Source organism: Lycorma delicatula, chromosome 1, assembly GCF_047948215.1.
Source record: "Lycorma delicatula isolate Av1 chromosome 1, ASM4794821v1, whole genome shotgun sequence".
NCBI classification, from domain to species: Eukaryota; Metazoa; Arthropoda; class Insecta; order Hemiptera; family Fulgoridae; genus Lycorma; species Lycorma delicatula.
In genome coordinates this window covers 238,801,809-238,816,531 of record NC_134455.1, presented here as the reverse complement: position 1 = coordinate 238,816,531, position 14,723 = coordinate 238,801,809, and the positions used below count along the sequence as shown (strand labels likewise).

Genomic DNA, 14,723 nt, shown 5'->3' with positions numbered 1-14,723 from the left:
TTGTGTAATCTTACACAGTCTCAGGTCGGCCATTCCTGAGCTCTGCGGTTAATTGAAACCTAACCACCAAAGAACACCGGTACCCACGATCTAGAATCCAAATCCGTATAAAACTACTGCCTTTACTAGGATTTGAACCTTAGAACTCTCAACTTTGGATTCAGCTGATTTTCGATGAAGAGTTCTCCACTAGCCCAACCCGATTGGTTGCCCCTGCATTTGTAGTAAATAGGGCTTTTAGTCCTTAGATTTAACGTAGCGTTTGCTTTAAATACCGTTAAAAAATCGTAACATCATATTAATTATAACAATTAATAATAAATAAAGGAAAATATAGGTCTATACATAAGCACTTCCGTCTGTAAGATTGCTTCAACTAATATTTCAACACAAAACAACAGCATGGAGAAAGATTTTACTTATTACGAACTACCTTCTCAGTTTCTGTAAAAAAAAAAAAACACTAAACTTGACAAAAACTAAAAAAAAGAGGCTAAGCTCTTTTGGATTGATTTCATACAATTTATGAGAAAATTTACCATTTACTGTTTACTGAGCATCTAATTAAACAAATTAGCTAACATATATGGAAAACAGTTTTTGACAAGCTGGAAGATTAATGGATATTGCGAGTAACTGAAAGGTCGATTTAATACTTGTTCTAATTGTTTTTAAAAACTACCCCTTTCGCAATACATATAAGTCAACGATACATACATGTAATCAATGATAAGAAGAGAACAATTCAATTCTATGTTACACTCGGAAGAGTAGAAGAATACGCGTTTGAGTTCAGACTTCTATGAAAAACTCAGCCTGTATACTTCTTCTGAATTTCGAAAATGAATGAACGAATGTCGTATTTAATAATTGTTTATTATCGAACAATCCAACAAACTTTAATAATTCCACTGTTAGTTTTTAATCAGCCGAGCATTGCTAACGTAGCATATCCAATATTAATTTATTTTTAGTATAAACAACGGGGAAATCAATATTTCTAAATATTGTTACTTCCTAATGAGTGGGAGGGAGTATGCGAATACAAAAATATTTTCTTTATATCTATCAAAACTACTCGTTACTATGATTGTCATAAATGGTGACAAGATTCCATCAGATACAGTTTAGAAATATTCATGATGAAATTTTTAATAAGAATTAGAAACTTTTTTTTATTTATAAAAAATTATACGATGAGACTCTTAAATCGTTCTTATATTGGAATATCAATACGTATTAGTAAAATGAAAAAAAAAAATAAGTAAAACCTATTATATCCTTCGAATGGTGTACTCGTACGTGAAGTGAATATTGTAAATTAAAGTGCATTCTTTTATACGTTACGTAAAAAAAAATTGCTGGTTTATTTACTAAACCCTGCCTAACTTGGTAAATCCGCTTACAAAGGTAACAAAGCAAATTACGTTAACGTTTCTATTTAACGGTGACCGAGGTGGAACGATGCAGAATACTGCTTACTGGACCAGATAAAGGACGAAGCGGTGAGTTGCGGTAAGGGGATTGTTGAAACCAGAGGATTTAGTTCCACCCTGCATCCGCAGAACTCTCATGCCCTAAGGGCAGTGAGGTCGTTTCACAATACTCTCTCTGTTCATAACCTGTTCTTCGTGACGTACAACTGTATAATTTATTACAAGCATTAGAGGGTTTCTACGTACACGTAATGAGGATTTAAATTTTAAAAAAAGATGAGAATCTACCTTACAATTGCGCTTAGGTTATTCCGTATTCCATACATCGACGTGAAAAAAGCTCGTTCAACTGGTGACGCATTTATTTATTATAATTTTACTGTTTACGGAGCCTATGAAGTTTGATTTTTTTCATGTTATTTGCTTTTCATTCGTACTGAGAATCAAATGTTATCCATAGGTAATTGACCTTTACTACCGACTGGGTTTTTTTTATTTATTAGTTGTTATAATTTATAACAAAAAAAAATTTTCGGTAGAAAAAAATTACTCCTCGAGATTTGTTTTTAATTTCTCGATTTTTGTGGTCTCCTGACTTAAAATATGATTAGAGAATTTTATATGCGTATAGTTAATCGTTATTCGGTCTTGTATCTGTGAAAGATTATTTAAATAAATGAATTTTCATTTAGCACCTTGTTGCGAATCAGCCGCTAGATTACATTAATAAAAAAAGTTGAGGGGTGGGGATATATTGACAGGTTACTATATCTGGGGAGATTCGGAGAAGGCCGGATATATTTATAAAATGTAGCTGGTCAACAGGTTTTATGTTATTAATAAATAGTCATGAGAAATAACATCATTGAAAAATTTTAAGAAAAAATTCATAATAATCCTTTCACAAGTAATTACTTTTATTACTAGGTAACTGTATCGATTAGGTTTTATTTTTACATAGCGTATATAGCGGTAATGAATAGTTTTCAGCTTCATCATAGTGACATATGGTAATTTTTTAAAAATAATCTGTTGTTCAATAGGCCGAAATACTGTCATTTGAGATTTTTAACTACATTTTATACCTTTAAAACAAGATAACTATCTTTAAATCTATTCCTGGATAAGGCTATATTTTTGGTACTTTTTATAACTTTCTCGTCGTTTAAAAAATCATAAAAAATAATTTCTTATAATCTTTATTAATTCTATTTGGTTTATTTCGCCGGTAGGGCTTTAAATTCTTTAAGGTTGCCACAAAATAGGAAAAAATACTAAAACTTAAAAAGTTAAACAAGAGAAACAAAACTTATAGCTTAACTTAATTAACTTAATTAACTTAATTAGCTTATAGCTTATAAATCATGTAAAAATAAAAGAGTATTAAGAACTTAAGATAAGCAATATTATCTACAAAAACTACAGTCTAAAAATTGACAACCGCGGCAGAAGCCTCCTAACAGATATTAGACCCTTCAGTTTATTCACATCCAGTGTTAAATCATAATCCTTAATCCAATAAATAAGCAAAGCTAAATCAAAATTTAAGATTTAATTTTTCGGCTAAACCTAACCAAAACCTTTCACAAAATGTAAAGTAGTAAATGAATAACACTTTTCTAATTTATCACTGACATAAGGTTCAATTATAGCCTTAATCAGATTTAGGTAAACTTTAACATCTTTTCCCTTCTTTTACGATTATTATTTCATTCTCTGTTGTAACGTTCTCGTAACTAGTATAATTATGTAACACTGCCCGGCTTTATCCTTAACTAAAAAAAAACGTTTTGCATGAATAAATCTTTAATTAATTATTATTTAAATTTTTCAGATAATATTCCGCGAAAGAAATGCTATTATTCTTCGAATAATAGCATTTCTAGAATAATAGAAATTAGTTTGAAATTGCAATAAAATTACGATGCATATTTGTATTTTATGTCTAATTCTACAGCCAAATTAATTTTTCCTACCCCTTATACTAAACTCAAACCCCACCACTGTTTGGTCTAGTGATTAAACCGTCGCCGTATATCAGCTGTATTTAACAGATGATTCTTGAAGTTGAAGGTTTTGAGGTAATATGAAGAAAACGCGTGATATGTTTGTATATTGCAAATCGCAGTATACCCAGAAAAACGTAGCTAAACATAAAGCTACGAATGACCTACTATTAGACTTATTTGAAATAGCATCGATTTGAAGTGTATATAATTTTGAAGATTATGCTATTCAATAATACGTGTTATAGTCTTTATATCAAGTCTATGTCTACGACTTCAGTGTTATTGAGATTGACAAGTTTGTTGTTTTCTATAATCATTATAAGGAAGATCTATTTCTCCTGGTAAGAAATACAAGAAAAAAAATCCTGGTCGTATACATGTGGTGATTCGAACATCAAAACAGATTAGCGAACAGTGAGACAAAACAATGGTTTTAGCTTTGCTTTTGCCACCATTCATCGATTGTATAAATTTAAATTAACAAACTAAAAAAAAATTGTTTTTTAGTACAATTTTTAATTGGGTATATAAAATTAATGTTGCAGGAAAGGAACCAAAAGAAAAGCTAATTTCAACTCTGAGTATGCAAAATCGTCAGCAAGTTACAAAGCACAATTTATTTGATTTGAATGTTATTTTCTGCCTTTCCTAGCTTTGTCATTCTTAACATCCGTAGTTGACGCGTTTCGGAAAACTTCTATTCTCAAAAACACTTTTATCACCGAGTCTTCCTGTATTAGAATCGTCGAATAAATGGCGATTTTAACTCCCCATCCCTACTGTCATGGCCTCTTCTGCTTTGTCCCTTCCACTTTAACGGTTGTACAATTGGTTGAAAAGAATCCTTCTGATTCTTTATTTTAACAGTTTTAAATGTTAAATATTACATTGGATTGAGCGTATATTCGTTCATTAATTATCTCCTGTCCTTTTAACTTTAACTTGAATTTTTCTGTGTTTTCTAGAATATTTAAACGTTTCCTTTTTCTATATAATGTAATATTTTCATTGATTTTATCATTTCATTGGGAATATGTCATTTTTTTACAAATATATTGCATAAATTGAATTTGAAAAGGACATATTAATTAATGTGAAAAGGACAATGAAATGATAAAATGAAATACATATTTTGTTCAAAACGATCATTAAAATTTTAATCTGATGTAATATTTTAAATAAGTAATCATCGTAATGGGCTTCTCGATTTAAATATGAATAATGAATAATGTTTGAATAATTGTACTTATTTAAATTTTTAAAATAAACCGATCGCATAAAAAGTTGATTTTGTACGAATTAACGTCAATTTACAGCTTTGTGAAATGATGTATTAACTTATTACACACTGAGTAGACCGTAGAAGTGACAAAGTAGAAGATTGATTTTCTCGCGTAGTCTAAAGATGTTTTTTGTGATATTTTTTTCTTTCTTATGTACTGTACTAAGTATTTATTATGCTATTGTTTTTGTTACTATAGTGATTGTTTTTGTTATCGGTGCAGTTAAATCACCAGCTTTAAGTTTCAAAATACAGAAATTATGTTGACATAGTCATTTATGTACAACAAATGACAAACTAATATTTCCAGGATAATGTTATAAGCGTTAACTAACCGTTCTAGATCGGTGATTTACCTCATACTTTTTAAAGATTAAAACGGAAAAAATAATCTGCTAAAACAAAGTTTAAAAGCATTAGGCCACTTGTACATTAACTGGGAGATAACACAGATATAAAACGTAAAATTATTTTATTGTCGCTAGCCTTCCTTATGAGACTACTACCGTATTTCTATGGTAATTTTTTTTCTTTTATTAAGTCGTTTGGAATCAAAATAAACGTTTAGGTTATTAAACGTTACGTTTAATAGATTAATGATCGACAACAATTTTCTTTTTTCTCTGTTTTTCCATCACCATTTAAATAAACTCGACTTGCCGGTGACCTTATTTTATCTAGAGATTTAACGACCTGTTGGAATCAGAAGTAGAGCTGGCACAAGAACTAAACCTGAGCTAAATTTTCGAATACGGATGAAAAAATAGATGTTAAAAAAACGAAGGCAGTTCTTTAAACAAGGATCGTTTAGTACTCATAAAAGTTAAAAAATTTGTAATCCGGTATATGTGTAATCCTCAGATTTAAACAAGAGGCCGCATCCTAAACTTTTTATAGGAAACGGAAAATTATTTAAAAAATCAAAAATAATTAAAATTAACGTACCTCACACTGCGCTTGATTGATATCTTGGATTCAGATATATTTTAAGTTTTCACTCCCGGATAACTAGTCGTAACAAACAAAAATGACGGCAACCTGAAAAATTGAAATTAATGAAATTCTATATTCTTCGAAATTATATTTTTTTTTGTTTCACATTTATAATGCATATGTATATCTATCCTTTTATTGAGGTAAGAAATTATTCGATAAAGTATTTATGAAATAAAGCAGTTCCTTGTTGCTAGAGGGATTGTGTAATAAAAAGATAATAAGGAATTGAATTGCATTTCCAATCGACAAATTTACTTTTCCATAAATTCAAAAAAATATCATTTTAGCTGGAAAATGGAATTTAGAAAGAATAGGGCGATACGAGGGTAAAGTGAGATCTTGCAAAGAGGACACCGATACTTTTTCATTTTTATCGAGTAAAAATTACGGCTAAATTTCATATAAAATTATAGGTATCTTCCTTATGACAAATGATAGTGAGGCATACTGTTCCTTCAACCCGTATCGTTAACAAATTTATACTTTTTAATTTAATAGTCTAATAAATAAGTCTGAATTTGAATACAGTTTCTATTCATTTATGTGAAATTATTAGGACCGGTATGGTCCTAATAATTTCAGCAGTGGTATACTGCTTCTAATGGAAAATAATGCAGGTAAAGGAGTGAGTTAATTTCTGGAAACCAGTAAAATGTATGAGAGATAATACGAATTTTAGATGACTTTTAAAGGTGTTTTGAACTAAAGAGTGTAGTAAAATTAGAACGCAGCTTCTTCCACTATAGAGAGATTAGAGCGTAACACTTATTATATCGTAACAAGACCGGTATAACGGACCTGAGTAACGGATTCCTGCCAGTTAAGAAGAAAGTAGTAGAAAATAATAATGGAAGGAATCCGGAAGGGGACTAAAAGGAATCCTTTTTCTATGGCTAACAGGTCCGTTTAACAATCGTTCTTTGTAATACTACCCAACGACATACCTTCCACAAATGTCGTTCCATGAGAAGAAATACCGGAACAGGTTAGGAATGTATGGTAAAATGCCTCTGAAGATCATTATCACGCTTCAACTTGGATCTGACTCTGCAGACAAAAAGGATAAGATTATAAATACTTCATGGAAGACGAATTGAGTTCAGTTTAAGCGAGGAGTTATTATTATGCGAGTCAGTTGTTAAGATGCAAGTGTAGGTGTATTGCTGGTTGTGTCCGGCGCGATTGTAAGGGTAGTGTTCGACGTGACGTCACAAGCATTTCATTGTGGATAATATATGAAACAGGAAGTGGTTTGGTTAGGTACTGTTAGACAGTTAGTGAAAGAGATAAAGTACTAAACTCATTCAAAATTTAGGGTAGTTTTATTCATAAAAAAGAAACGTTTTTACAGTGAAAGAACTGAAGGCTTGTATTATCTGGTATACTAGTTGTTTAAGTATAAATGTTGACGGTGATTATAATGTCTTTTGTCAGTTGAACTGAATTCTGATTTTTACAATTTAACTACCTGTAAATAAATCCTGACTTTACTTGAAATTATATTTTTTATGTAATCATTGTTTATTATTATTTATTATTTGTTTTGTTTTTTTTTTGTATTTTACGGGCATCGACTGCTAAGGTCATTAGCCCTCGTCACATTCTTAAAAAGAGATTAGTATCACCACCTGGATCGTCATATGTAAGGGTGTAAAGGGCCCTTACATTTTTATTTAAAAAGCACAAAGTACACATAGCAGTAATCTAAAACAACAAACAAAAACAACGCTTATGGGGTATAAAGGCCCCCAATCTTAAAAATATGAGAAAATATCACAAAGAAATACAAACCTGGAAAATACATGCCTTTACAATATCATTATCTCCTTCTACCTGTCTCGTTTATTAATTTGTTTAAGCACCCTCGGGGCGACCAGAACTGCCGTACAGCAGCATATCAGTCGCCTCAGGATGCTGTGGCAGTTGACTCTCCCTATAAACAGTCCCGTAGGACGTAACCCATCGGGGTCCTCCCAGCGTCATAAGAGCAATCTCACCATGGCCAAAAAGCCCCTCGGCGGGGAGGCTACCCTTCCCAGTCCTGACCTACTTGGGTACAGGCATGCATTGCACTTACCCATAGCCTCACGCCCTCAGTCCACCCTTGAGAGGCTCTCCCATGCCATCATTGGTTTTCCATTCATTGGTCAAGTGTTTTATTACAAACACCACACATTGGTCTCTCTTCGCCGGTTAACAAATATGAATTTGTTATTCGCGTGTGACCGATTCTAAGTCTGGACACAGCCACTTGTTCTCGGCGAGTCAACTTCACGTCGCTTTTCCGTTTATACGGAGAAGTTTTGACTGAGGTTAGTTTTGTATTTAAACTCCTCCAATAAGTATTCCACTTGTTTCTTATTATGTTAGTTAGACAGTTTATAATATCTGCCACCCTTACAGGAATTGCATCCAAAACATCGTAGACTGTTGCTTTTCTGGCAGCTTCGTCTGCGCTTTCATTACCTGCAATACCAGCATGCCCTGGAGTCCATACAAATACATATCGCTGTCCTCGTTGATTTAGAACTATAAAGTGGATAGGATGTTTGCAATTAGGACATCCTTAATGTTCTTGTTCCGTATTGCAACAAGTACACTTAGGGAAACGGAACATATTAGCACTCTCTCTTCGCAATAGTGTTCTGTGTAGCGAAGAGCTTGCTGTATGGCAGTATGCCGTATAGATACTAGCCATATCTGGTAGTTTCCAAAAATGGGCTTCTCCATTTACATATATGGAGCATCAAATACCATGTTCGGTTTTAGAACCGTTTAAATTCTAATATGTTCTTCATAACTATTGACGGTTGCCAAAAATTCCTGTTGAATGATAACTGCTGGCTTCTTTTTTATTTCTCCCTGAGAGAGATCCAACCTTGTATTTACCGCTGGCAAGAGCCATGACGGTATTTCTCTCGTGGAAATTGCTAGTGTCTCTGGAATAGCAATTTCGTGTTTTCTTCTTTATTCGTGGTACCTCATTCCGGCTGGTCTGGAATAGGTAGCTCGATGTTCATATAATGCATCCAAAGGATGGTTGTTAAAAAGTTTATTATTTTTATGAGGAGGAAAAGCCCACATCTTAGCAAAAGGATCTCTCTTCTATAATATAGTGGCATTATTCCGGCTTCGGACATTAGACTAGTCGCCGGAATTGTGCGGAAAGCGCCTGTCGCATATCTTATTCCGCTATTATGAATGACGTCTAACTTTCTTAAATGCGACTTCCTAGCGGATGAATGTACAATACATCCGTAGTCTAGTTTTGATTGTACCAGTGCCTTATATAATCTCAATAATATTTCTTTATCTGAGCCCCAATTGATGTTCGATAAACATTTTATAATGTTTAGGGCTTGTCCTATATCCTGTATCCCTACGTAAGGGATTTATCCAATACCAGTCCTAAAAATCTCACATTTTCCTTATATTGTATTGGATTATTGCCGATTGTCAACGAAGGACTTTGGTGAGGAATTCTCTTCCTACAGAAGTGTACACAGCACGTTTTTTCTGGTGAAAATTGGAATCCATTATTTCTCGCAACTTCATTTAGAGCGTCAATCGCCCATTGTAATTTGTATTTCACCATAGCTATCTTGATGCTGACATACACAATTGCCATATCATCAACATAGACGCTTTTACTGATTTCTACTGGAATGGCTAATATTAATTTATTAATGGCGATGATAAACAAGGTACCGCTCAGCGGTGAACCTTGTGGTATGCCATTTTCCAAGATTCTTTCAGATGAATATTCATTGTTGACGCGTACTTGGAAAATACGGTCATTCATATAGTTGCTGCCCCATTCATGTATCTGGAGCATTACTCCATGTCGCCAGGTCATATCAAAAACCTTCTGCAGATCGAAGAAGACTCCGATACAATGCTTCCTTGTGATAAAGCTGTTGTATATAATATTCTCTAAGTTGATCATTTGATCAGTGGTAGAATGGTATTGCCGAAAACCTGCTTGATATGGTGATATCAGGTTTTCTTTTTCTAAAACCCAAAAGAGTCGATTATTAATCATTTTTTCAAGTATTTTTCCCATAACGCACGTCAAAGAAATAGGACGGTAGCTATTGGGATCTGTTAAATTTTTATTTTTCTTCGGTACTGGAACAACATGAGTTTTTTTCCACTTCTGCGGGTACATTCCATCTGCGGGATGGAATGTTTAACGTTATGCAGTGGTATTCAGCTGCTTGATCATGTTATAATGGATTTCATCCGGACCACCAGCTGTGTTGCCTGCTTTCTCCAACGCTCTCACGAATTCTTCTATTTTAAATGGTACATTGTATGAGTAATTATACTGAGTTCTGAAATTTAGTAGACCTTCAAGTTCTGCTTTTTTCGTCCGAAAATCTTCATCGTAGTTAGCCATTTTACTGGCCTTCTCGAAGTGATTGGATAATAACTCTGCGATTTCGTTTAGAGTGTCTTAATTTCATCTTCATCTTGAAGGCTACTTATGGGTGCAAAGTTTTTACGCCCACAAATCGCCTTCACTTCTCTAAACGTCTGATCCAGTAGTAGTTCTGTCAATGGATGACACGAATTTCTGCCAGGATCGTTTCTTTAAATCTATCATTAGTCGTTTTGCATACGCCCTGTATTTTTTAAAGGCAATAAGATTATCTATAGTAGGACGTTTCTTAAAGGCGATATACGCTTTTTCTTTCTTTTTATAGATTCATTTATTTCATCGTTCCACCATGGAACGGGTCGCTTCGTAAGTTTCCCAGATGTTTTGGGAATGTATCTCGATGCTAACTCAAGTATCGCATTAGTTATAGCGTCGACATCGTCTCCGATAACTCCAGTTGTGTCAGCGAGTATCGTTCTAGCTGTGAAGCTCGTCCAATCTGCCTTATCAAACAACCGTCTTTTAGTGATGGGGTATGTTTCTTTTGTAACATCAGTTGCAATTTTGACCGGGAAATGATCGCTTCCATTCAAATCGTCTAAAACATGGAAGGTGTACCTCCGCTTATGAGAGCAAGATCTATACAGCACGTCGATCCATCTCTGGCATTGAAAAAGGTTCCTGACCCGTCGTTTAAAAGAATAAGTTCGCAATTCATCAGGAACCTTTCCAATTCTCTTCCGCGGGTATCTAATCGATCTGATTCCCAAGAGAATTATCAGCATTAAAATCACCCACCAGTAAAACAGCGGGGAAAGCTCAGAAATTAATCGCGCTATGTCAAAAAAATTCGGCCAGTATATGCTGCAGACAGTGATTTGAAGCGGACGCTTCATTCTAATGGCGACCGCTTGTAGGTTTGTAATTAGATCAACCGCTTCAGCGATAGCTCTAGTCGATGTTCATATGGCTACTCCACCTCTAACTCTTATATTTGGCGGTTGATCTCGCCGAAATACATCATATCCTCTTAATTTAGAATTTTCATTTCGGCAGAAATGTGTTTCTTGCAGACATATACAAATCGGGTCTGCAACATGTACCAAGCGTTGGAGCTCATGGATGTTTGAAAAACATCCATTGATGTTCCATTGTACAATCGACTAGCTAATTTTAAATTAAATTATGGCCTAGGTTTACCTTTCGGACACCTTTTTTTCTCCATTTTGCGAACAGCTTCGTGTTCGCGGAGAACGTCGTCGCCCGTATAGCTTCCGGTTTCCGAATCGGAGACCACCGAAGCCGCCGACACCGACGGACATGGATCGGCGCCAGTTTCAGACGCCGAATGAGAGGCGGAAACCTGGCCGACCCCTGACACGGGGATCGCACCAGTCACCGACCGTGAAAGAGAGGACACTTGCGCCCCTGCGTGATTTCTGTGGCCTTTGAAGCTTCGAGGCCACCTCAGTTGCAGGAGGCTTGGGAGCCTCCATAACAGACTCTGTAGCAATCACTTTCTTCTTATCATCAAGGATCGCGCTAAGACGGACTTGGCATTCTGGTTTGGCGTCCGTTTTCTTCTGAACAAGAGCAACTTTCGGAGATCTATCTTCAGGAGGCTGTGCTAATATCTTTGGCTTAAAGGTTCTTTACTATTGAAAGGCTTCATTTTATTTTCAATAATTCTTTCAATCATGTTAGCCAAAGTGGGCGCAAGTTTGCTGATGAGCTGACTTTCATCGAAAGCAACTGGAACAGGAACAGGAACAGCAGCCGCAGCCTGAGCATAAGTTGTTGTTGCTCTAGGTTTGCGGGCGTTTACTATCTTTTTAGGTTCGAGGTAGCTGACTTTCTGCAGGGTTTTAACTTCCTACACAGCTACCTCGTCTTTGTAGGCAGGACAATTCCTGGATCTACATGAATGCTGTCCTTTGCAATTGATACATGTAGGATGCTCCTTATACGGCTCTCCTTCATGCACCTCATCGCCGCACACGCATATTTGCGGTCTTTCACATCTAACAGCGGTATGGCCAAAGCGTTGGCACTTGAAGCATCTTATTGGCTGCGGGCCAAATGCCCGCACAGCCAATCGATGTATTCCCGCTCTTACCTTCTCCGGCAAAGTAGGCCGGTTAAATGTGAGAACATGAGAGGCTGCAAGTAGGACCTCGCCATTCCTTCTCATGTTCAATCGGCGACACTCTATTACTCCTTGCGATGCTAATTCTTCAACGATTTCTTGCTCCGAACAGTTTGAAAGATCCCGACAGACCACAACATCCCTTGAGGTGTTTAGTGTGCCATGGGGATCGACGCGTACAGCCAATTCTCCAATTTTCAGCTCTATGATCTGAGACTATCATTAAAGTCCCCACATGAAGTCCAGTGAAGGTTTTTCTAATTTCCTTAACAGGGCCTCCAGCACATTTATTTATTTCCCGAGCATTGAGAAAGGGACTCACCCTCGAGAAATTACCATCTTCCTTTGTAATCACTAAGTATTTTGGTTTCGGTACGTTGCTCTTGAAAAAAGCTTTTTGCAAGCTCTTTCTTGCCTCAACCTCAATACGACGAGATTGTGAACTCTTTCTCCGTTTCGCCTCAGGCGAAACGGCCGGTTCTAAACGAGGGTGTTTTCGTGAACCTTCTGCCACGTTTGTTTGTTCACTTTGCATGGAATTTAACCCCTTCTGTAGTAAGGCTAGCCGCTGGGGTACACCCCCACTCCAGGGAGGCTACCAACCCTGGAGGTCCGTTCCGGTACTCCGGTGGAACCGGCATATGTCTTGGCAGATTCGCAGTCTCTGCACTGACTCCAGGCCCCTACCCACCAGGGTTTTCAGGGCTCCCATCCATCGAAAAACATGGGCACCTTAACTACATGCTTACCATCGCGGGGGTCATGTGGACAGCGAAAGGCCTCAGTTACACCTGCAAATAACTTCGACCGTGACCGCCACATCGCCAGCTCTAAATATGGTATAAGTCCATTTCCAAATCATTTAGCTGTTCACATCCTGCTGGTGGCCGAAAAATCCAATCCGTCTGGTGACCTGAAGGTGGAACCAGGTCAAAATAAAAGCATATCCGAGGAATTTACTCGCAACCCAATTAGCCAGCTATATGTATTGTACGTAAGTACAGCTGTTACCGCCCTGGACGTGGAACGTAGATGTTGTGTTCCGGACGTGGGGATTACCTACCTCAGGGCATTATTATTATTATTGTGGTTGTGATTACTATTATCATTATTGTTATTTTCGGTTATTATTACTATTACTGTCATTGTTATTATTACTGTTTGTCTTACTTTATTTAAGTTCTATATTATTAAACTAATAAATTGTAATTATATAAATACTCTTAAATTGCCATCTCGCAATATCCTGATCGAACCGAGAACACGCGAAAATATTATTATTACATTTTTTATTAACTTTTGAGAAGATTATGAGAAAGTGGTGGGTTCAAAACATTCCTAAGAAATTTGGTCAGCGTTCAAAAGTTAAGAAGTAAAAAGGACTTACCGTATTTATTCGAGTACCCCCGCCCCCGAATAAGCCCCGCACCTTGATTTTCCGGACCGAATATCTAAAAAAAAAATTGAGTATATACCGGTGTTTTAAAGTGCAACAGATATGATAAAAAAATACGTAAATACGAAAATAATCAGAAAGTAAAGCATTTAATTTGCTCATTTAAATTACAATATTAATATTACATTAATAATTAATTACCGAAAGAACTAGTTTAGTTCAGAATCAGTAGGCCAGTAAAACAAAAAGAAAGTATCATGTTGAAAAGGATCATTTCAATACACTTTTTAATACGGGATTTTATTTTTAATTAATCACTGTCACTATCAATGTCTGTAGAAGAGTTACCGATAGTCTCCACGTCGTTCTGCCAAAGTGATCGTCTTCACTACCATCAAGTTCATTAGATGTTCCGCGTTTTTTAAAACATTTCCTTACTAACCCCGCGGAAATACCTTCCCAAGCATCTTTTATCCAAACACAAATCTGGTTAAAATCTGGGCGTTTCATTCTTCCTGTAGGCGTGAGAAAGAAATTTTCATCAATCATCCATTTACTGTAAGTTGTTTTAATGCAGATTTGAACGGTTTATTAATGCAGACATCTAGTGTTTGCAACAGAGATGTCAATCCGCCTGGAATTATTACTTTGTCTGTCATACACTTTTTTAAATGTCTTTCACTTTATCAGTCGTATGCCCCCGATAACTATTCATTACTACTATACCGGTATTTTTTATATTAAGTAAATCTCTTGATCGCTTTTGCCAAACACACCTGATCCAAACTAAAATTAAGGTTTCGTCCATCCAACCTGATTACTTTGCTCTGATAATAACTCCATTTACCTGTACGGTAGGAAGAGTTTTTCTTTTAAAACCAATGTACGGAGGTAATTTTGATCCATCAGAATGCAAAGCATAACACCACACATTTGTTTTTCATTACCACCAGTGCGAATCGTAACACTTTTTTCACCTTTTTTGTTTACGGTTTTGTCAAATGGCATTTTAAAATACACGGGGGTTTGATCAGCGTTTCCTATTTGAGAAGGCAAATAGCCTTTATCTTTTCTAAG

The 14,723-nt window shown here is 35.7% G+C and overlaps 1 protein-coding gene across 2 annotated transcripts in view; it reads left to right on the top strand.

Annotated features, from left to right (window-relative positions):
• The window catches only part of LOC142329797 (dual 3',5'-cyclic-AMP and -GMP phosphodiesterase 11-like), a 623,752-nt gene that overhangs the window by 195,817 nt on the left and 413,212 nt on the right, over positions 1 to 14,723 (top strand). The gene's annotated exons all lie outside the window — the stretch shown is intronic.